The 24,075-nt window shown below is 44.7% G+C and overlaps 1 protein-coding gene across 8 annotated transcripts in view; it reads right to left on the minus strand.

Moving 5' to 3' along the window:
• EYA1 (EYA transcriptional coactivator and phosphatase 1) overlaps nucleotides 1-24,075 on the minus strand; it is a 312,611-nt gene that overhangs the window by 264,042 nt on the left and 24,494 nt on the right. The gene's annotated exons all lie outside the window — the stretch shown is intronic.

A 24,075-nucleotide genomic window follows, 5' to 3' on the forward strand; every position in this document is an offset into this window, starting at 1 on the left:
CATACTAGATTATTGTTTAGAATCTTAAGGCAGTAATTTGCAAAGGGATGCACAGGTGCACATTGATGCATGTGCATTAGCGCGTACCCAAGGATGCGGCAATTTTACAACATATGCACACATATGTGCGTTTGTTATAAAATAGGGATGTAAATCGTTTTTTGACGATTCAAAATATCGTCCGATATATTTTAAATCGTCAAAAATCGTTAGAGGCGATATTTAATAGGAATTCCTCCGATTTATCGTCAAAAATCGTAAATCGGGGGAAGGGGATGGGAAGGGGGAGGGCGGGAAAACCGGCACACTAAAACAACCCTAAACCCACCCCGACCCTTTAAAATAAATCCCCCACCCTCCCGAACCCCCCCTCAAATGCCTTAAATTACCTGGGGTCCAGTGGGGGGGGGTCCCGGTGTGATCTTTTACTCTCGGGCCTCCTGACCCCCCCCAAGCTGGCCAAAAGTCCCTGGGGGTCCAGCGGGGGTCCGGGAGTGATCTCCTATGCTCCTGACGTCGTTTTGCCGTACAAAATGGCGCCGGCCATACAGCGTATGGCCGGCGCCATTTTGTACGGCAAAACGATTCGAGTGCAGGAGGTCGCTCCGGACCCCCGCTGGACTTTTGGCAAGTCTTGTGGGGGTCAGGAGGCCCCCCCAAGCTGGCCAAAAGTCCCTGGGGGTCCAGCGGGGGTCCGGGAGCGATCTCCTACGCTCCTGACGTCGGGGGACAAAAAACAAAATGCAACGCACCGGAGGCCCGAGAGTAAAAGATCACACCGGAAACCCCCCCCCACTGGACCCCAGGTAATTTAAGGCATTTGAGGGGGGGTTCGGGAGGGTGGGGGATTTATTTTAAAGGGTCGGGGTGGGTTTTAGGGATGTTTTAGTGTGCTGGCGCTGGTGCCATTTCTACAACGCACCGGAGGCCCGAGAGTAAAAGATCACACCGGGACCCCCCCTCTGGACCCCAGGTAATTTAAGGCATTTTGGGGGGGTTCGGGAGGGTGGGGGATTTATTTTAAAGGGTCGGGGTGGGTTTTAGGGATGTTTTAGTGTGCCGGTTTTCCCGCCCTCCCCCGATTTACGATTTTCACGATATTTAAAAAAACAAAACTGCGACGATCCGATTCCCTCCCCCCCCCCCCCCAGCCAAAATCGATCGTTAAGACGATCGATCACACGATTCACATCTCTATTATAAAATAGTCTGCGGGTGCTTATGCGTGCACCCTATTTTGCAACTAGGCATGCACCACCATGCCATCACCAATGGTCTGAGCCATGCAAGTGGGGAAATTTTATAACTAGCGCGCTTCCATGCCATCACCAATTTCACCAGTTCATCCACCAGTTCAACCAGTCTAGAGCTAGGTTCTGCAAACCTCCCTGGTTTAATAGCCCATACTCCCCCGAGTTACCCCAGACTATTTATACTCCTCGGATGTTTTGTTTTGTTTTAACTTACAACTCCTCTATAGCAGAAGTAAACTTACATGGTAGTGGACCTGGGGGTGGGTAAATAATATGTACATGCACATCTTTGGCCCTATCCCAAAATCAATCAGGGTCTCCTGCATGAGTGGTCAATGAGAATTAATAAATAAATAAATAAAATGCCCGCACCCCACCCACACCATACCCCTTTTTGAATCAGCATGAAATATTTGCACCTCGGGAGATGTGCGCACATGTAGGCGCCTTTTAAAATCTGCTGGGCTGAATGCATGTCCTACATGCATTCATATCTCCTGATTTTGGCAAGTGCTGAGCTTATAAAATTCACCTTAAAATGAGTTCTCATTTATTAAAAATAGATTAAGCCAAGAGGACAAAAATAGTAAAATACCAGCAGTGCCTACTTCTTGAATTTAAAATCACTCTTCCAGATACCTAGTTTTATTATCAGAAAATTCAGATAATTTATATTTTGATTCATTGTAGAAAGTGGGCCCTATATTAATATTTTTTTTTTGTATTTGAAATATAAGGATTTCATTCCAGTAAACTAAAAGAGAAAAAAGTTTCAAGTTTTGGAGGCTGATGAGTACATTTTATCAGGTTATTTCTTGGATTATTGTGATTAGTAGCGGGGGTGTGAGCCTATGAGGCCTACGTTGGCAACTGATGAATGTGCCATGTAGTGTGGGATAGTCTGGAGCTTTACCTAAACCAGCCGCTTCCCCCGCAGGTTGAGCCCAGGTGGACGGCAGGACTTAGGCGGGTCCCTAGGGCAGTGAAGAGAGTCAGAGTCCAAAGGCACACTGGGATCAAGGCAGGCAGTGGACTAATAGAGTTGGAGACAGGCCAGGGTCAGAGCAGGCAGCAAACATAGATGGCCAGGTCCAGGCAAGAGGTCAGATCTAGGTAGCAGGCAACTGTGGTCAGGTCCAAATAAGAAGTCAAGATCCAGAGAATCGGGTCAAGGATGGACGAAGATACTGGACAAGATGGACAGGACAAAGAAGGCTGGATTAGGAAGGTTAGAAAAGACAAGGCTGGATGAAGCGAGGCTGGAGAGACAAGGCTCGACGAGGCACGGCTGGACAAGGCAAGGTTGAAGAGAAAAAGCTGGATGAGTCAAGGCTGGAGAAACAAGCTAAAGGCACAAGCTGGACGAGGTAAGGCTGGAGAGTAAAGACTAGACAAGGAAAGGGTGGATTAGGTAAGGCTGGAGAAACAAGCTGGACAAGATAAGGCTGAAGAGACAAAACTGGACAAGATAAGGGTGAATTAGGCAAGGAAGCAGGAACACTGTAGCAACAGGCACTAGGGATGTGAATTGGGCTTCGGACGATTGAAAATATCGTCGATATTTTCAAAATCGTCAGAAATCGGGGGCTCCCCCAAAACGATAAGAAAACCCCACGATATTGTTCATGGGGATTCTCTTATCATTTTGGGGGAGGGCGGGAAAAACGTCACACAAAAATAACCCCTAAACCCACCCTGACCCTTTAAAACTAATCCCTTAGCTTCCCCCACCCTCCCAACCCCCCCCAAAAAAACATTTTATAGGTACCTGGTGGTCCAGTGGGGGTCCCGGGAGCGATCTCCCGCTCCCGGGCCATCGGCTGCCACTAATCAAAATGGCGCCGATGGCCCTTTGACCTTACCATGTGACAGGGTATCCGTGCCATTGGCCGGCCCCTGTCACATGGTAGGAGCACTGGATGGCCCGCGCCATTTTTAAAGATGGCTCCGGCTGATGAGTAAAGATGGCTCCGGCTGATGAGTAAAGATGGCGCTGGCCATCCAGTGCTCCTACCATGTGACAGGGGCTGGCCAATAGCACGGATACCCTGTCACATGGTAAGGGCAAAGGGACATCGGTGCCATTTTTTTTTTAGAACAGCTGATGCCTGGGAACGGGAAATCTCTCCCCAAGGCCCCCCTGGATCTCTCCTCTCCCCGAGGCCCCCCTGGATCTCTCCCCGAGGCCCCCCGAGGCCCCCCTGGACCACCAGGTAATTTTTAAAAGTTTTGGGGGGTCAGGGGGGGTCGATTTAAAGGGTCGGGTGGGTTGTTTTTTTTTATCGGGCCATCGGCACCATTTTAATTAGTGGCAGCCAAAATGGCGCCAATGGCCCGAGAGCGGGAGATCGCGCCGGGACCCCCCCCCCCCCACTGGACCACCAGGTAACTTAACATTTTGGGGGGGTTCGGGAGGGTGGGGGAGGGTAAGGAATTGGTTTAAAAGGGTCGGGGTGGGTTTAGGGGTTGTTTTGGTGTGCCGGTTTTCCCGCCCTCCCCCAAATAATTCCCGTGCCCTATTTAACGATACAATACAAATGCCCCTGACGATAAATCGGGAGCATTTGTATTGTATCGTGCACTCTAACGATTTAGAATGATTTTAAAATTATCTGACGATAATTTTAATCGTTCAAAAACGATTCACATCCCTACTGCTCATATCATCACCAGGTGTCTTTGTGCCTTTCCCACCAAAGGCCCTTGAAATATAGGCAAGTACTGCGTGCATGCATTTAAGGGAAGAGCTGAAAGATGGCAGTGTCCAGCCGCAATATCAATACACGAGCTGTGCAAAGCAGCCCCAGTCACAGGAGGTGGTGTCCCGACCACGAAGGAGCTGCTGCTGCTGCAATGGGGGTGAGTGAGGTGGCTCGCAGGGCCGTCCCGTGAGCCACAGAGTGTGATAAAAATTTCTGACTTTATATGATGAATTTCAAAAAATATTAGGTTAGGTTTCAATATTTTATCGACCTAAATTTGAGCTACCATAGGAGACACAAATCATAAATTTTATGACTTTGAACCTGCTAAACTGTTAGAGAAATAATCTAGCAAAGTGTGCTAGAACAGAACAGACTTCTGATTCTGTATCCAAGGAATCAACGGATAAGTCTTTGTTATATATACATAAGATATGCCATACTGAGTCAGACCAAGGATTAATCAAACCCAGTATCCTGTAGGAATGTGAATCGTTTTTTGACGATTTAAAATATCGTCCGATATATTTTAAATCGTCAAAAATCTTTAGGGCCACGATACAATACCAATTCCCCCGATTTATCGTCAAAAAATCGTAAATCGGGGGAAGGGGGAGGGCAGGAAAACCAGCACACTAAAACCCCCTAAAACCCACCCCCGACCCTTTAAATTAAATCCCCCACCCTCCCAAACCCCCCCCCCAAATGCCTTAAATTACCTGGGGGTCCAGCGGCGGTCCGGAACGGCAGCGGTCCGGAACGGCCTCCTGCAATTGAATTGTGTTGTCTTCGGCCGGCGCCATTTTTCAAATGGCGGCGCAAAATGGCGGCGACCATAGACCAACACGATTCGACTGCAGGAGGTCGTTCCGGACCCCCGCTGGACTTTTGGCAAGTCTTGTGGGGGTCAGGAAGCGAGTCACGATTCAAGACTTGCCAAACGATTCGTTTGGCAAGTCTTGTGGGGGTCAGGAGGCGGTCCGGAACCCCCGGGGGTTCCGGACTGCCGCTGAACGACCTCCTGCAGTCGATCTCCTGCCGGCGCCATTTTCCGTACGGAAAAAGATTCGCGGCAAGAGATCGTTTTCCGGACCCCCAGGGACTTTTGGCCAGCTTGGGGGGGCCTCCTGACACCCACAAGACTTGCCAAAAGTCCAGCGGGGGTCCGGAACGACCTCCTGCAGTCGAATCGTGTTGGTCTATGGCCGCCGCCATTTTGAAAAATGGCGCCGGCTGAAGACAACACAATTCAATTGCAGGAGGCCGTTCCGGACCGCCGCTGGACCCCCAGGTAATTTAAGGCATTTGGGGGGGTTCGGGAGGGTGGGGGATTTAATTTAAAGGGTTGGGGGTGGGTTTTAGGGGGTTTTAGTGTGCCGGCTCACGATTTTCACGATATTTCAAACACCCAAATGGCAACAATACGATTCCCTCCCCCTCCCAGCTGAAATCGATCGTTAAGACGATCGAGGACACGATTCACATCTCTAGTATCCTGTTTCCAGCAGTGGCCAATCCAAGTCACAAGTACCTGGCTCGCATCCAAACATTAAAAAGATCCCAAGCTACTAATATTGGTAACAAGCAGTGGTTATTCCTTGTTGATTAACAGCAGTTTTTGGACTTCTCTCCCAGGAACTTGTCCAAACTTTTTAAAACCCAGCTACACTAACTACATTAACCACATTCTCTGGCAATGAATTCCAGAGCTTAACTGTGAGTTGAGTGAAAAATAATTTTTCTCCAATTTGTTTTAAATGTGCTGCTTGTTAACTTCATGGAGTGCCCCCTAGTCCTATTATCTCAAAGAATAAATAACAGATTCACATTTAGCTGTTTAAGTCCTTTCATGATTTTGTAGACCTCTATCATATTCCCCCTCAGCCGTCTCTTCTCCAAGCTGAACAGCTCTAACCTCTTCAACTTTTCCACATAACTGAGCCGTTCCATGCCCTCTCTCATTTTGGTTGCCTTTTGCCTTTATCACAATCTGCTTGTGATTTAACTACTCTGAATAATTTTCTGTCATCTGCAAATTTGATCACCTCACTTGTCATACCCCTTTCCAGATCATCTATAAATATATTAAAAAGTACTGGTCCAAGTACAGATCCCTGAGGCACTCCACTGTTTGCCTTTTTCCCCACAGTGAAAACAGACCATTTAATCCTACTTTCTGTTTTCTGTTTTTTTAACCAGTTTGCAATCCACAAAAGTACATCATCTCCTATCCCATGACTTTTTAGTTTTCTTTTAGAAGCCTCTCATGAGGGACTTTGTCAAATGCCTTCTGAAAATCCAAATACACTACATCTACCGGTTCACCGTTATCCACATGTTTATTAACCCCTTCAAAAAATTGCAGCAGATTTGTGAGGCAAGGCTTCCCTTGTGTAAATCCATGCTGGCTGTGTCCCAGTAAATCATGTCTATCTAAGGGCCTCATTTTCTAATCGGATCGCACGCGATAAGGGACGTTTCGCACGCGAAATGTCCCTTATCGCGTGCGACACCAAAATGGTGGCGGAGTCGGCCCTGGAAGAGGAGGAGTCGGGGCGTCACCGGGGCCGACTCCGCGAAGATGCAGTGGATGACGAAAAGGTAAGGCCCTTTTCGCGTCCGAGTTCGCGCCCAATAGCTGCACCTTCTATGGTGGCGCTATTGGGTGCGAAACCGGCAGCGATCGCACCACGACGGTGCGATCGCTGCCGGCTAGTGCAGGCCCACCCCCCGTTTCGGCCCCCCCGCCCCTCATTCCCTAAAGTATCGCAGGCCTGCGATACTTTAGAAAATGAGGCCCTAAATGTTCTTTGATTTTATTCTTTATAACAGTTTCCACAATTTTTCCCAGCACTTAAGACAAGCTCAGTGGTCTATAGTTTCCCGGATCACCTCTGAAGCCCTCTTTAAATATCGGGGTTACATTGGCCATCTTCCAGCCTTCAGGATAGGTTACTAATTGCTTGTAATAGGTCTAAAATTTCATTTTTGAATTTTCAGAATCCCAGGGTATACACCATCTGCTCCAGATGATTTACTACTCTTTAGTTTGTCAATCTGGCCTACTACATATTCTAGGTTCACCGTCATTTGGATCAGTTCATCTGAATCGTCACCCTTGAAAACTGTCTCCAGAACAGGTATTTCCCCAACATCCTTCCCCATAAACACCAAAACAAAGATTTTATTTAGTCTTTCCACAATGGCCTTATCTTCCCTAAGTGCCTTTTAACCCCTCAATCATCTATTGGTTCATCCAACTCCCTCACAGGCTTCCTGCTTTGGATATATTTTAAAACTTTTTTATTATGAGCTTTTGCCTCTACGGCCAACTTCTTTTCAAATTCTCTCTTAGACCTTAGAGAATCCAGCGATAACGGGGGGGGGGGGGGGGGGGGGGGGGGGGGGGGGTCCTGCTATAGCTGGCAGCGATCTCCCCTCCCTGGTGCAATCACTGTCGACTTTCGTGCCGAATAACTACACCATAAAAGGTGTAGTTATTCGGCGCGAAACTGGTGGCGATAAGGAATCTTACCTTCCGCTGCCAGCGATGTGTCCACAGCATTGGCCCCGATGCCGCCCTGACTCCTCCTCTTCCGGGGCCAACTCCACCCCGAGCTAGCTATCACATGCGAAAAGGGACTTTTTCGCGTGTGAAACGTCCCTTTTCGCATGCAATAGCATTAGAGAATGACCCCCTTAGCCTCTTATCAATGTTTTACATTTAAACTTGCCAATGCTTATGTTTTTTCCTATTTTCTTCTTCCAATTTATGAAGGAAGATCTTTTGGCTAAAATAGCCTCTTTCACCTCACCTTTTAACCATGCCAGAAATCTTTTTTCCTTCCTTCAACCTTTAACGCTTTGACTAAACTTGGACTGCGCTTCTAAAATGGTATTTTTTTAAACAATGTACATGCCTGTTGCACACTCTTAACCTTTGTAGCTGTACCTTTCATGTTTTTTTTTATATGTTTTTCATTTTATCAAAGTTTCCTTTTGAAACATCAGTGTCAGAGCCATGGCTCTACTTATTGATCCCCTTCCAGCCATTAATTCAAATTTGATCTTGTTATTATTACTATTGCCAAGCAGCCCCACCATTACCTCTCTCACCAAATCAAGCACTCCACTAAGAATTAGATCTAAAATAGCTCCCTCTCTCATCAATTCCTGAACCAATTGCTCCATAAAGCTGTCATTTATTTCTTCCAGAAACTTTATCTCTCTAGCATGTCCTGATGGTACATTTACCCAGTCAATATTGGGGTAATTGAAATCTCCCTTTATTGCTACACTACTGATTCCCTAATTTTACATAGCAATTCCCTAATTTTACATAGCAATTCATCATCCATCTCATCATTTTGGCCATGTGGATGGTAGTATACTCCTTTTGCTAAACTCTTCTCCAATGCACAAGGGATGTTTTTCTCATAAAGATTAGATTGTGCATTTCGTCTCTTGCAGGATCTTTATCCTGTTGGACTCTGTGCCATCCCAGACAAAGTGCCACCCCCCACCACTACTACCACCAAGTTGCTCCTTTCTATCATTGTGATATAATAAGTACCCTAGTATAGCACTATCCCATTGATTATCCTCCTTCCACCATATTTCTGATATGCCAATTAAGTCTATCTCGTCATTCACTGTTATACATTCTAACTCTCCCATATTATTTCTTAGACTTCTGGCAGCGGCATGCAAACATTTAAAAGTGTGTTTTTTGTTTGTATTAATATTCTGCGTAAAATTAAAAATTTTAAATACATCTTGCTACTAACACAGTTTCTGGAATCGAATGGATTACAGACTCCAAGTCAGCATGATTTTTACTAGGGGCAAATTTTATCAGATTAATCAATTCCTTTGACTAGGTATCCAGAGAGTTAGATCAGGAGAAAGTGCTAGTTGTGGGAAAGGCCTTTAAAATGGTTCTTTATAGGTAGTTTATAAACAAATTGAGCATGCTAGGCACGAGCTATATAGGGAATGACTGGGTTAGAAATTGGTCGCGTGAGATGCGACAAAGGGTAATGGCAAATGAGCTCATTCCGAGGAAAGGGAAAGCTATTAGTGGTCCTTAATCCAGTTCTGCTCAGCATGGGCCGGATTTTAAAAAGGGTACGCGTGTAACCCTTTTCAAAAACCTCTGCGTGCGCCGAGCCCATTTTGCATAGGCTCGGCGGCGTGTGCAAGCCCCGGGACGCACGTAAGTCCCGGGTCTTGCAAAAAAGGGGCAGTCGGGGGTGTGGCCAGGGGGCACGGTTTTGGATCGGGGGCGTGTGGGCGGTCCAGGGGCATGGCCGAGTGCCCCGACACAGTGGCCTGTGTCAGGGCCTGCCGCGCCGGCTCGCGTAAGTTATTACTGCCCGGAGGCAGTAGTAACTTTTCTGATAAAGGTGGGGGGGGGGGGAGGGTCTAGAGAGGGCTGGGAGGGTGGAAGGAAAGTTCCCTCCGAGGCCGCTCCGATTTCGGAGCGGCCTCGGAGTAAACGGGCAGCGCACACAGGGCTCAACACATGCAAGTTGCACAAATGTGCACCCCCTTGCACGTGCCGATCCCGGATTTTATAAGATACGCGCGTATCTTATAAAATCCAGCATACATTTGTTCGCGCCTGATGCGTGAACAAAAGTACGCACGCACGCTCTCTTTTAAAATGTACCCCCATGTTTGTTTATGATATTGCAGAAAGGCTATTGGGAAAGGTTTGCTTTTTTTTTTTTTTTTTTTTTTACACAGATGATATAGGGGCAGATTTTAAAAAGTTGCGCGAGCGCGTACTTTTCTTCGCACAGCAGGCACGAACAAAAGTACACCTGATTTTATAAGATACGCGCGTAGCCGCTCGTATCTTATAAAATCTGGGGTCGGCGTGCGCAAGGCTGCGCAAAATCGGCAGCCTGCGCGCGCCGAGCCGCGCTGCCTGCCTCCGTTCCCTCCAAGGCCGCTCCGATTTCGGAGCGGCTTCGGAGGGAACTTTCCTTCGTCGCCCTCCCCGCACCTTCCCCTCCCTAACCCACCCCCCCCCCCCGGCCCTATCTAACCCCCCCCCCCTACCTTTGTCGGCAAAATTACGCCTGCTGGAAGCAGGCGTAATTTTGCGCGCGGCGGCCGGCAGCCCCGCTCCGTCCTCCGGTCCCGGGGGCTGGTCCGGAGGCCTCAACCACGCCCCCGGGCCGGCACCACGTCCCCGGGCCCACCACCGAAACGCCACGGCCCGCCCCCGAAACGCTGCGTCAGTAGGCCCCGCCCCCGACACGCCCCCTTACAAAAGCCCCGGGACTTATGTGCGTCCCGGGGCTTTATGCGCGCCGGCGGCCTATGCAAAATAGGCGTGCCGGCGCGCGAGGGCCCTGCGCGCCTAAATCCGGAAGGATTTACGCGCGCGGGCCTTTGAAAATCCGCCCCATAATCTGCAACAGAGTAGAAACTATATGGTTTTGTTTGATATAACATAAGCAATGTCAACAACAGTCTATATCATTTTGTGTCAATTTTAGAAGAAAGAACAGAAAAAATCATGAAATTTATTTTTTCTTCTTTTATTTTTAGTGTGTACTATTTCTGAATAGCACACACACCATCTGCTGAAACAAAAAATTAAAAAAAGGCCCCAGCAAAACAGAATTCAGATTAGAATTTCCCACCAAGGGAAAAAAAAATCAAAACATTTATTTGGCCTGCACATCCCTAGTAGACAACTATGAATGTGTTGAAAACAGGAGGCAGATCTGGTAACGCTTGCGGAATGGCCGGAATCTGGCAACTAAGATTTAATGCTAAAAAATGAGGGGGTTTAAGGATATGCATTTGTTTGATAATAAAATGAAAAAAGCAATGAAATACCCTTTAATTTTATTTTCATATGAAATTTTAAAAATCCTGCAGTAATTCAGATTTTTTCTGCTTTTATTAATTTTGGCAAACAGTGCGCTATTTGCTACAGAATATATGCTATTTGCCTAAAACAAATAGAAATTTAAAAAAATGAAAAAAGCCCATCCAATGCAATGGAAATTGATGAAAAGCTCCCCCCAATGAAGCAACATAAAGTGAAAATGTTTTGGCCTGCATACCGCTACACGGTCATACATTTGGGTTCCAAAAACCCAAGGGAGCAGTATAGTATGGGATGAGGTTCTGATGTAAACAAAACAAGAGCAAGATCTGTGGGTGACCATATCTAATGAACATTAGGAATTTCAAGATTATGGCAAAGGCCATGAAGATTCGTGGGTGCATAGGGAGAGGAATAGCCAGCAAGAAAAAGTAAGTGACATTTGCTCTGTGGAAGTCTCTGCTGAAAGAACACCCTTAAAAGAATATAATCCAAATAGTCAGTCCAGAAGGCAACTACTAATTCAGTCTTCAGTATGTATACCCTGGAGGAAGGGAAAGGGGAGATATGATAGAGTTATTTCAATACATCTGAGGAATAAATGCACAGGAGGTAGACCTCTTTCAACAGAAAGGAGGCTCTGGAACAAGAAGTCATGGGATGAGGACGAAAGGGGTAGATTCCAGAGTAATCTTATGAAATATTCTTTACAGAAAGCGTGGAGGACACAAGGAATGGCTTCCCTGTGGAGATGATTAAGATGAGGACAGTGTGAGAATTCAGGGAAGCTTGGGACAAGCACAGTGGATCCCTGAGCAAGAGGCAGGGATTGTAAAGCTGAACAGGAGATGTGGATGGGCAGAATTTATCTGCCATGTTCTATGTTTATTCAGTAAACTGACTCATTTTATTTTATTTTCTGCATTGTTCATCTTTCTACAATGCCAGGTTGATAGCATTTCATTGGCTTTTCTTCATGCTGCTACAGGCTTATTTTCTCTCTGCAAACGGAGGGTAGAACATTATTGGGGGGGGGGTTCCCCCTTTAACAATGCATTTTGAATTATGTAAGATATTAGTGTTCAAATATTTCTATCTTCTATCAAATTTATTAAGAAAAGAAAAAGAAAACATAAAAAAGGAAAGTTAAAAAGTTAAACAATATTCTCAAGAGACCTCACTGGTATTTTATTAATGTGAAAAACTATTTTTCTGTTATGCTGCATTATTTTGTCCTATGGCAAAAATGAACTGGAAAATAATTTATAAAAGAAAAACAAACAAAAAAGTAATTATATCCCTAGTTGGAATATATTAAAAAAAAAAAATGCTTTCATCTTGTGGTCATCCCCATCTCCTGGGGAGGTCTTGCAGACCGTAACAAACTTGAAACAGTTTTGTGATAAGTTGATGTGGCCACTGGCTTTCAGTTTTAAGAAAAAAAAAAACTTCAAAATTGTCTTGATTGCACTTATTTGTGCAATTGGAAAGAGCATTCACCAGTTGAATAAATAAAAAAAAAAAAAGAAGTCAAGTGTTTGATATAAAGCAGAAAGAAGTTTTCATGTTTCCGTACTACAGCAACAAATTGGCTTGTGAGAGAACTTCAAACGTGACAAAAGCTGTAACTTGCAGGTCAAAAGGTCCAGTTGGCAAAAAAACGAGGACCCACATTAAAGCTAAGAATCTCGGTTAGCAAAGGAAGAATGCTGGAGCCTGCTGGGATTGGCGGGCAGTTCCCATGTGCAGAATTATTCTCCTCTTCATACTGTGTACATGATGTTCTCCTCCCTCCCTTGTGATTTTTTTTTCTTACAGAAGTCCATTTGCTTTCCTTGATCAGCCTCCTTGCCATGGGCTATGTCTATCATCAGGGCACAATATATGTGGCAGAAGTGAGTGCAATTCTCTAGGGAATAGCCTATGAGGGCCAGATGGGATCTTTAAACCTAAGGCTTCCCCCCCCCCCCCCCAACACACATTTGCTTTCTCCACTTTATTTAAAAATCTTTCTAGCTGTCCTCAGAGCTGCCTGGGTATCCTACATAACATTTGGAAGACAGTGATAGTAACTGGAAATATTTTAAATTGTCTTCTATGGATGTATTCCCATTATTAGTGTTCAACCTAACATGCCTGCCAGACCTACCAGAATCTCTCTGAACTGTAGTTTAATCTCAGCTAATGAATATCATAATAATAGACAGTGCTCACAGCTGGGCATGGTGATTTTTTTTTTTGAAGAAATGAATGTCAAAAAAGCAAATATGAACCAAAGTGCCATATTCTGTACCCATTTTACCAAAGACTTTAAACATTTTAGCTACAGAAAACACAAGCCCAAATCCATTGCTTGAGACAGGAGTAAATGACTGTTTGTTTTCTTTCTTCAGTGCTAAGTTGCAAATTTGTTATTCTGTACAGAAACTACAGAGCCTGCATGCCTGGGAGCTGAAGAGTTAACAAGCTACATGAGCTATTCTTAAGTCTTCTCTCCATTTTCCTCTTTTTGAGTCTCTCACTTTACACCACAACTTGTTGCTCTGAGACAGAAATGTCATCAAGGATAAAGAAGAAAGAACATTCTAAAATGACAGGCAATACCGGGAATAAAATGTACGGCTGCAGAACTGAGAAGGATTTATACATAGTTTTTTTTGTTTTTTTTTAATTACCACCAATGCTGGGATAATGCAATGTACACCCAGAAAATAAAGGTACACCCAGGCAAAGCAAAAAAGATGACTTCCAGTGGAGCAACGAAAATGTTCTCTCCCCCAATATTGAAAATCTCCACCTCAGCTACTGCAGCAGTGAAATAATTACTTGCATACCTACTAGGGATGTGCAGACAAAAAGTTTTCGTTGATAAGTTGAAGTTGAGGGTCGATTTCGTTCAATATGGACATATGGAGAATTCCATAAGTTGAGGGTCTGTCCATACGTTCACCGGTTCCCTAAATAAAAATTTAAACCCCTCACCCTCCTTAATCCCCCCCAAGACTTACCAAAACTCCCTGGTGGTCCAGCGGGGAGTTAGGAAGCCATCCCTGCACTCGTCTGCGATTTCCTCATGGCGCCGATAGCCTGTGTCACAGGGGCTGCCGTGCCATTGTCACATGGTCACCGGCGCCATCTTGTACTCCTACCACGTGACAGGTAGGTCATGTGGCAGGAGGTCGCTCCGGGACCCCCGTTGGACCCAACCGGAACTTTTGGCCAGCTTGGGGGGGGCCTCCTGACCGGAACTTTTGGCCAGCTTGGGGGGGCCTCCTGACCCCCCCAAGCTGGCCAAAAGTTCCGGTTGGGTCCAACGGGGGTCCGGGAGCAGAGGCACGGAGGAGCACGTGACGTCCGCGTCACTCCGACGTGACGCCGACGTCACGTGCTCCTCGCAAAGGAATACAGGGATGGCTTCCTGACTCCCCGCTGGACCACCAGGGAGTTTTGGTAAGTCTTGGGGGGGTCAGGAGGGTGGGGGGTTTAAGTGTTTATTTAGGTTCAACGTATTCAACATAGCTATGTTGAATACGTTGGAACTCGCGATGCGTTTCTGCTCAAACCTTTTTTTTCTCTTTTAAAATATAAGTTGCGTTTTACATATGCGTTCAAAATGAATGCACACCCCTAATACCTACTACCTTGCATTGGGTAGTGGTCACACAGGGACCATGGGAAAGATTTAAATACGTACTTCTGTGCCTGTGTATCTCCTACAATTCTGCTTTTCCAGCTATATATTGATATGTTTGGTCCACCTTAAACCATTCTCAAAAAATATACAGGGAATTTCGTACATATGTTTCCCCAGCGTTTGCCTCTCTGCCTTCCCTCCCACCTCATGTCTTCTCATACACAGTAAACCTAATTACAGTTGCCAATAATGACATTAAAATTGCAAACATAGCTAGTAGCAAGATTTTTCTCCTTACTTATTGAAGGATTTCTCACAGTACAAAAAAATGTATTTATTCTCAAATGTATATATTGTATAAGCAATAAAAGCAATAAAAACTCTAGTCTGGCCCAGTGCATGATAGCATTTTGGCCACATTTAAAACAAAAAATGTTAACCATGCTAACACCCACAGAAAGTATGAATGAAGAACATATCAAATGTTATTCACAGCTGCCAAAAAAGCAAGACTGTCTTTTCAGAATGCAAATATCTTTTTTGCTACAATGACTTTTATCACATATGAAAACAATACTTTCATAATCATTCAGACACAATTTGACTAAGTCTAACCAGGCTTTTAAATGACTTGCAAATTTTAAATTTGGGTGTAGCTACCAGGAGAAAAAACAAACAAATTAACCATAAGCATTTTTTTCTTAAACTAAAAAAAAAACCTGATCAAACCTTGATGAAAGTAAACATAGCAGTCTCACCATTTCCCCATCTTCCCTGTGGCCAGCTGGGAAGCAGATCAACTACAATGTCTACCTTAAGGGAATATATGTCAGATGGTCACCTTTGCAGCAATGCAGTTGTACAGACTACAGTTCAAAGGTAAAAAGGTCTCCCTGGTGTACGAGCAAGAAACTGAATCAATAGATGCTAAAAGCTGCCAACAAAAGGAGACCACACTTGTGCTTAAGTCATCAATGCTACTCTGTTTGAGAGCATAATTAAAACCTTATCAGATATTCTGAAGAAATTATGACAAGTAGCATAAAGAAGAACAGTCTCTCAGAGCTAGAAAAGGAACCTCAAACGTTTACACATAGCCACACACACACGCACACATAAAATAGTCACATTTAAACAAATTAATTTTTCTCAGCTGTTTCGGGGAGGATTATCAGAATATGTACCTTATTTCTTTTACAATTCAACAAATTACATTTTAATTTTGAAAGCAGTAAAACTTCACAAATGTATCCTAAACCACAGGAAAAGTCCTGATGATGTTTCCATGTACAAAATCCAAACCGGAAAAACAAACCATTCTATCAGCTATTAACTAATTCAGCTTTGATTATCAAACCTGCATATGATCAACAGCCAAAACCGATTCTTTACAACCACTTTTCCAGAAAGTGTAATCTATACTTGCACCTGGTACTTAATTCTGCAATATTTAGTTATATGTATTTGAGCAATAATATCTAGGGATGTGCATAGAAAAAAAAGTGTTCAGTTCATTATATTGGTTTGATTGCCATTTTTTTTTTGTTTGCTCATTTCAGGTCCCACGTTCACTAGTTTATTTCATTTGTTTCCATTAAGTTCAAAGGGAGAAGCAATGCATTCAAGTTTGGACTCTAATATTAGGGTTTTCTATCCAAATTAAATGAAACTTGCAAGCAGGCATCAGCCACGGCAGAAGGAACAGCACTCCAAGACATCACGAATGGGGAGAATTGATAACAATATCATGAACAGCCCAAGGCATCATGAGAGGGACAAAGCATGGCAAATAGTGGTGAGAACATTCCAAAGCAATGTGAGAGGGGAAAAGAGGTACCAACAGTGGCAGGAATACCCCAAGGGCACCAAAAAGGGCAAAAATGACACATGAACACCTTAAGGGATGAAGAGAGAAGCTCAAGGAAAAGGCACCCACAGTGGCATTAACATACCACAGCACCAAGAAAGGAACAAATCAAAACAAATAGTAGCAAGAGGTCTTCAAAGCACCAGAAGAGGAGTCAATGTGGCATAAACAGCAGCAATGAACACCCCGAGGCATAGCGTGAGGGGTAAGGCATCAAGACAAGTGGCATTAACACCCCTAGGCATTGAGCAAGCATGGTGGCATCCACATCCCAAGGTGTAGAGTGCAAATGTGAGGCAAAAAGAGAAGTGGCATCAAAACAGCAAGACACCGAATGAAGAGTGGCAGGACAGGAGGAGCAGGCAGGGCAGCAACAAAATAGGAAGGGCCCAGAAGAAAAGTAGGACGGGAAATGTGGCAACAACACAGCAAGACACTGAGGCCACAAAGTGTGAGCATTAGTTTGGTGTAGCTGTGCACGCATTCCTCCTGCCACTCACATTGAAATTCAAAGAAACCCAGCGGGAAGGGGAGGGAAATCAACTTTTCTACCAACTCTGATGCCAGATGTGAATAATGTGGACTCATGATATCTCCTGCCATTGAGAATACCTGTTCACGAGGTATGTTGGTTGTAGAGTAGAAAAGGAAATGATGGCCAGCCAGACCATGGCCTTGTGTGCCTGTATACTGGGAGTGTTCATGCTCAAAATATTTGGTTTGGTTTGTTTGGTTCATGTTCAGGAGGGATTGATTTGTTTCAGTTTGGAGATAGGAGGGTTCCAGTTTTGGTTCATTGCATTCATTTTAGTTATTTTCTGAAAACTATGCACCTATTAGCAAATGAGTGCACTATTTACCCATTTTCTAAAGTTTTGCATGTCCCAAGCAAAGCCCCTTCACTCTACAGCCCCAATGGGATGCAGTTCTCTCATCCAACCTACTACAAAAAATCCCTACAGTTTAGTGACTCACACCCCCACTTTCTTACCATAGTATCCCTGTTGTCTAGGGAAGCAGGAGAGGATCCCACCATACCTGTAGCAGTTTTCAAAATTGGCACTGGCTGATATCATATACTATTTTTTACCAGCCACATAGGGGTAAAGTAGCATATATCATCAGATGGCACCATTTTGAAAAATCTAGCAGATGCTGGTCCTGCTCTCAAAAGACCACAGGGATACTATGGCAATTCTCAAGAAGGACTATAGACTCCAAGGAGGATTTTTATTCAGGGATATGGGATGGTGGGTGTTTGGCTTGGGCTGTGTGGCCTATTGCATAATTGACAGCCCATCATGAAATATCAGCAAATTAATCAGAAACTTCTGTCTGAGTCACGTTTTGGTTTGTTTTGTTTAGAACAAACCATAAATCATCTCATTCACCATATTTTACTCATTCAGATAAATTGAATGAACATGCCTACTATGTTCATGACTTTGATGGACTCACCAAGATACATAGGGGTAGATTTTCAAAGGGTTACGCGCATAAGATATGCACATAACCCCCGAAAAGCTGCCCCTATGCGCGCCGAGCCTATCTTGCATAGGCTCGGCAGCGCGCAAGCCCTGGGACGTGCATATGTCCAGGGGCTTTCTGAAATGGGTGGTTCGGGGGCGGGGCTGGGGGCATTCCCGAGTCCTCCGGCACTGCAGCCGTGTCAGAGGTTCGTGCGCTGGCAGCCCACCGGCAGGCATAACTTGAAACAAAGGTAGGCAGGGGGATGGGTTAGATAGGGGAAGGGAGGGGAAGGGAGGGGAAGGTGGGGGGAGCGGCTAAAAAAGTTCCCTCCGAGGCCGCTCCAATTTCGGAGCGGCCTCAGAGGGAACGGAGGCAGCCTGAGCGGCTTGGCACGTGCAAGTTACACAAATGCAACCCCTTGCACGCGCCGACCCTGGATTTTATAACATGCGCGCGGCAGCGTGCACATGTTATAAAATCGGGCATAGATTTGTTCGCGCCAGGTTGCGAACAAATCTGCACCCGCGCACAGGTTTTAAAATCTGCCCCTTTGTGACTAAGGAGTTTTTCTTTTGCTGAGAAGCAAGATAGAAATGGTGGTCTCTGTTGCCAACCACTGAAACTATGGCCTGTAGTATGAGAACCCGCTATGTGATAGTTTTGGTGATGCTGTTGGTACTACACGGGAACCTACTATTTCCAGCTCTGTATTCCTACTGCCCCTTTGCCTCTGGCACTTTATCCACCAGCTTCTCCCTTCAGTAAGTCATATTGTGGGACCGGAGGGCAATATTCCCTTTCAGTTATGGGTCACACAGGGTGGCCAGCATGTATGTATGCAGCTATTTGAGAGGTCTGAGTCAATTTTACAGTTGCAAAAGAGTCTATGAGCACCAATACCTCTGATGCCAGTACATGTTACTGCTGGAAACCCTGTAACTTCTCCTCCAAAATATTGATTATAATGCCCAGAGTAGCTGTTATTGAACTCAGATCATCCAGATTATCCTTGAAGAGATTCAGGACTTGTACCACTCACGCCATGTGCAACACATTCTGATGCCTCAGGTGATGATGCACTCTGATCTTGGTGTCCACAGACAACTTAAACAGGTGTCTTTTGCGTCATTAGATAGGTAGAATTCCACCAGGTACCTACAGCCTAAATAAGCTGTCCTGCTTCACAAAAAACTAATGCCCACCCTTCACACCAGTTAAAATGACTTTCTACTTTCCTCCACCTCTATCAATTCCTGCAGGACGAAGCCGCAAACCTCCTTGACCAGCAGTCCCAAGGGATCCCATACTGCCAGGTAAGCAAAGCATCAGTTGTGCAAAACATCAGATTCCCTGGTAGCCCCCATCACTCACTGTACTGGTCATATTCCTGCCACGGTCTGTCACCATAACACCAGACAAGGTCATGTGTTTCTGTCCTAGCTGCCAACCCTCCATCAGCACCCTTGTTGTGGGTCGAGGTAAGGCTCTGGTCCCTGCTCTGCTGGAGCTGTTGCCTAACTCTGCTGCCTCCAGCTGCCATCAGTATGCTATGAGGGAAAGGTAAAGCAAACATGTATATCATTCTGACTGGTCCAGATGTTACTGGTGAAACATATGCAGCAACTCCACCTTGGCCAGTTCTATCTGCATCTGGGCACAGCACTGAATATACAATGTATTATTATTAGTGTTTTTTCTTGACCGACCTTCAGAGATATCATGCCGGTTTACATGTAACGGGGAAAACAAAGAAGGAAGAGAGCAGTTACAAAAAACAGGGTAAAGAAGAACTGGGAGGTGCAAAAGAGGGTGCACGTAGGAAAGAGAGCATTAGGCATGAAGGCGATATAGCAAACTTATATACACAGAGGGGCAGATTTTAAAAAGTTGCGCGAGCGCGTACTTTTGTTCGCGCAGCAGGCGCGAACAAAAGTACGCCTGATTTTATAAGATACGCGCGTAGCCGCTCGTATCTTATAAAATCTGGGGTCGGCGCGCGCAAGGCTGCGCAAAATCGGCAGCCTGCACGCGCCGAGCCGCACAGCCTGCCTCCGTTCCCACCAAGGCCGCTCCGATTTCGGAGCGGCCTCGGAGGGAACTTTCCTTCACCCTCCCCGCACCTTCCCCTCCCTAACCCACCCCCCCCGGCCCTATCTAAACCCCCCCCCCCTTACCTTTGTCGGCAAAGTTACGCCTGCTGAAAGCAGGCGTAACTTTGCGCGCATCGGCCGGATGCCCCGCTCCGTGGTCCGGTACCGGGGGCTGTTCCGGAGGCCGCGGCCATGCCCCCGGGCCGAAACCACGCCCACGTTGCCGCCCCCTAAACACCGCGCCCCCTAAACGGCACATCATCTCGACACGCCCCCCGACACGCCCCCGACAGGAAGCCCCGGGACTTACGCGCGTCCCGGGGCTTTACGCGCGCCGGCGGCCTATGCAAAATAGGCGCACCGGCGCGCGCGGGCCTTTGAAAACCCGCCCCAATATGTGTCCCAAAATTTAAGTTGGGATAAAAGAGTACAAATATTCAGTGGCGTGTACAATGTATGGACAGGTTAGATAAACTATTAATTTCACAAAATTCAGTTGCCGTGTGGCAGCACAGGATGTACAGACAATGCTTTACATACAAGAGAATATATCCAGGGTTGAATGGGGGGAGATAAAGGGGGAGATCACCAACCTACTAAATGCTGTCCTTGGGAGAACTTTGTAATTTGAGGCTAAGATGTGCAGCAGGCTGCTTAAATCACATGTTCTCAACCGCCTACAAGGGCTGGTCATCCAGGGCAATCATTTCTCCAGTAGTCTTCCCTGTTGCCTGGGATAGTGATGTGGAATACTGCCTCATTTGATGTATAATTCTATTTTATTGTAAATGGCAACCTTAATATGGTCTTGAATACCTGTATTCAGGCTATTAGTAATGGGATGGTAAGTAATCACCTGATATTAAATTTATAGAATTGATCTGTTTTTCAAGGCAAACAGATTTCTTGGATACTCATAATCTGACTTCTTTGAAATTATTTGATGTTATTGTTCCATTTAAGGAATCACTTCAAAAGCTGAGGTTTATCTTTGATAACTGTCTGTCATTTCATCAACAATTTCAAAATATTTTGAAAACTGGTTATTACAAAGTACAACTTCTAAGGCATTTAAAGTTTGTCTTGAATCAGGTCGATTTTAGAACAATTGTTCATGCCTTTGTGGTCAGTTTATTAGAGCCTCCCTTTGATCCCCCCCGACTAGAGCCCCCCTTGACCCCCCTCACTCTACCCCCTTCTCACCTTGATGGCCCTCCGGACCTCGAATCCTCCTACTTACATAAATCATGTTTGACATGTGAATTAATGTACTTAGTCATAGCTCTTGTAAATATTTCAATTTTGTACCCTGTATATAGTTACCTTATAGCCCTCTTGTTACACCTTCTAATATCTCTTTACGAGTTACGCTATACATCCTACTGCTCTACTTTTCTTGTATAATCTGGACGTTTTATGCTCCCCTCCCCCATCCCTGTTCATTGTACTTTGTTTCTAAGCTGTCTGTTATTATGTAAACCGGCATGATGTTTGCACACTAATGCCGGTATATAAAAGTTTTAAATAAATAAATAAATTATGTTAATTCATTGCTCATCGGTTTTCCCAGATGCCGATTGCAAGCATTGCAGGTTTATAGAATTCTGCAGCTCGTTTGATAGTTGGTTGTCATCGTTGTGACCAAATTTGTCTTTTTTTTTTTTTTTTAATCTTCATTGGTTACCAATCAAATACCAAATTTAGTTAAAAATTATTCTGTTGGTATTTAAATGCTTGAAGTCAGATGCACCAAGTTATTTATCAAATCTTTTACAGTCCTATATTCCCAAGGGAAAATTAAGGTCTACGAATCAAACTGTGTTAGTTATCTCTACATTAAAGCAGTACGTCTAAATGGAATCTGTCAAAGATCTTTTTCTGTTTCTGTTTCGATACTGTGGAATGTCTTACAACCTGATTTGCACTTGATTGATGACCTGAAACAGTTTAGGAGGTTACTTAAGGCTGAACTTTTTAGACAGGCATTTGATATATTGTGATTTACAATGTTGTGCTTGCCGTATAATAATAATGTATGTTATTGTATTGTTGAAGATTGTTTTATTTGTATTAAATTATTCTTATGTTAATGATGTAATCTGTTTAGCACATAATTTTTTATATAAATGGAATATAAAAGATTTTTAAATAAACAAATAAAAATGTAAATAAATAAATAAATAAATAAATAAATAATGGCTTGCCACCGTTAGGGGTGGTGACGTGACTTCTCCTTTGTTATGGCTTTCCTGCTCCTGTTGCTTTTAGTGAAGGATTGGGTCCCCAAACTAATATTTATTTTATTTATTTATTTATTTAAGTTTTTTATATACCAACATTCAAGACAAAAGTCCCATCATGCTGGTTCACATGAAACAGGAGTGCAAAATAAACTTAAACTTGAACAATAGTGCAGAAAAGCAGTTACATGTAACAAGGAAAAATAGAACTTGGAGTGAGAAGGAAAAAGGAAAGGAAAACCAGCTAATTACATATAATTACATTGTAAGAGGTAGCTAATAGTGATATTGATGGTGATGTGTGTTGATTGTTAGGAGTTAAATAATATTGGAGTTAGGAAAAGCCTGCATGAACAGCCAGGTCTTGAGTCTTTTCTTGAAGGTTGAGAGGCTGGGTTCCATTCTAAGATCTGGGGGGATGGAGTTCCATAAGGTAGGACCGGCTGTGGAGAAGGCCCGATTTCTTAGCGTAATGTGTCTGGTAGTTTTGGCTGGGGGTACTTGAAGTGATCCTTTGTAAGCATCTCTTGTCGGTCTTGTTGAAGTGTGTAATCGGAGGGGGAAATGAAGGTCAATTGGGGCTAGTTGATGGATGTTTTTGTATATGGTGAGGATGGCCTTGTAGATTATTCTGAAGTGGATGGGTAGCCAGTGGAGGCCCAATATCAGTCTCCCCTGAAACAGACACTAATGGGTTTTGTTTTAGTAAATGATAGAGCATACCACCATGGCATTTAAAAAAAATGCCAAGTACTTTCCCTTTTGATAGTGAATGAATTCCGCAAAATGCTGATCCTTCCTAATTGTAAAATGCCTCTACCCCTCTGATGTCTTGCAGGGCTGAGGTTGAAGGCCAGGGATGTATCTCATACTCTTGATTACCTAATGTTCCTGCACAGTGATCTTGGCCCCGGCAGGATCACTTACTGCCCGCAGCTGCTCACCACATTTATTTATTAAAAAAAAATATTTATATAACCCACATTGTCCAAAGATATAAGTGGTTACATCAGTACATATACAATCCAAAAAAAAAAAGGACACATGACAAAGTCAAATATATAAATGCAAGAAATTAGGTTCTCCAAACCCTCCTCAACTATTAGACTTTCAGTATCCCCTTCCTCTAATTCTTTGAATCACTTGCATGATTCATCTTAATCAGTTGGTTTTGCCACAATGTTCTGCAAACTCTGCTTACAGCAGAACATGAAGTACTGTTCTGGTTTTGGCTGCTGCCCTACTATCCTAGCATGGCCCTGCTGCTGCTGCAACCTTCCACCAAGTCTGCCTTTCTCTGCCCTTGAACCGAACTAATAGTGTAGATCGGAGAAGGCATAGTGTGAGAGAAATGATGATGCTTGCTGAATGACTTGTACATGAAGAAAATACTTAGCCAAACTCACTGCAAGTCACCCACTCAAGAATAACCACACTGTTGCTCTGACTCTTTTACACTGAAACAGCAGGAGGCTGCATCTAAGCCACAGCAGTTCAGAAACACTCCACACCACCAGTACAAGCGGTCAGGGTCAGCTGGGGATTCGGTGAATCCCCAGACTCTAGGGTTGCCAACTGGCTGATTTTCAGCTGGCCTGGTCATTTGTTTCTGACCAGGGCAGCTGAGGTAAACAGCTGGTGGTGGACAGAACAGCTCAATAAAGACGGGAAATCCAGTGCAGGGTCAGTGCCAATGTGGGTGCTCCAGCAAAGCCTGCAGTGCGCTGCTTATAACCAGGAAAACTCATACAAGGGGCTCAGCATTGCATGGCCAGACAGATGTCTCCCACTGGTTCCGACCCTGCAGGAGATTTCTCTTCTAATGCTTCTGCTGCAGCTGCTGCGACTCTGAATAGCACTAAAAGGCAAGGAGGAAGAAACTGGGAAAGGGGCTTGTGCTGCAGGGAAAAGAAGCCAGGAAGGGATCATTGGGAAAGATAGAAGGAAAGGTGATTATGCTGGGGGGGGGGGG

This window comes from Rhinatrema bivittatum, chromosome 2 (genome assembly GCF_901001135.1).
Source record: "Rhinatrema bivittatum chromosome 2, aRhiBiv1.1, whole genome shotgun sequence".
Taxonomy (NCBI): Eukaryota; Metazoa; Chordata; class Amphibia; order Gymnophiona; family Rhinatrematidae; genus Rhinatrema; species Rhinatrema bivittatum.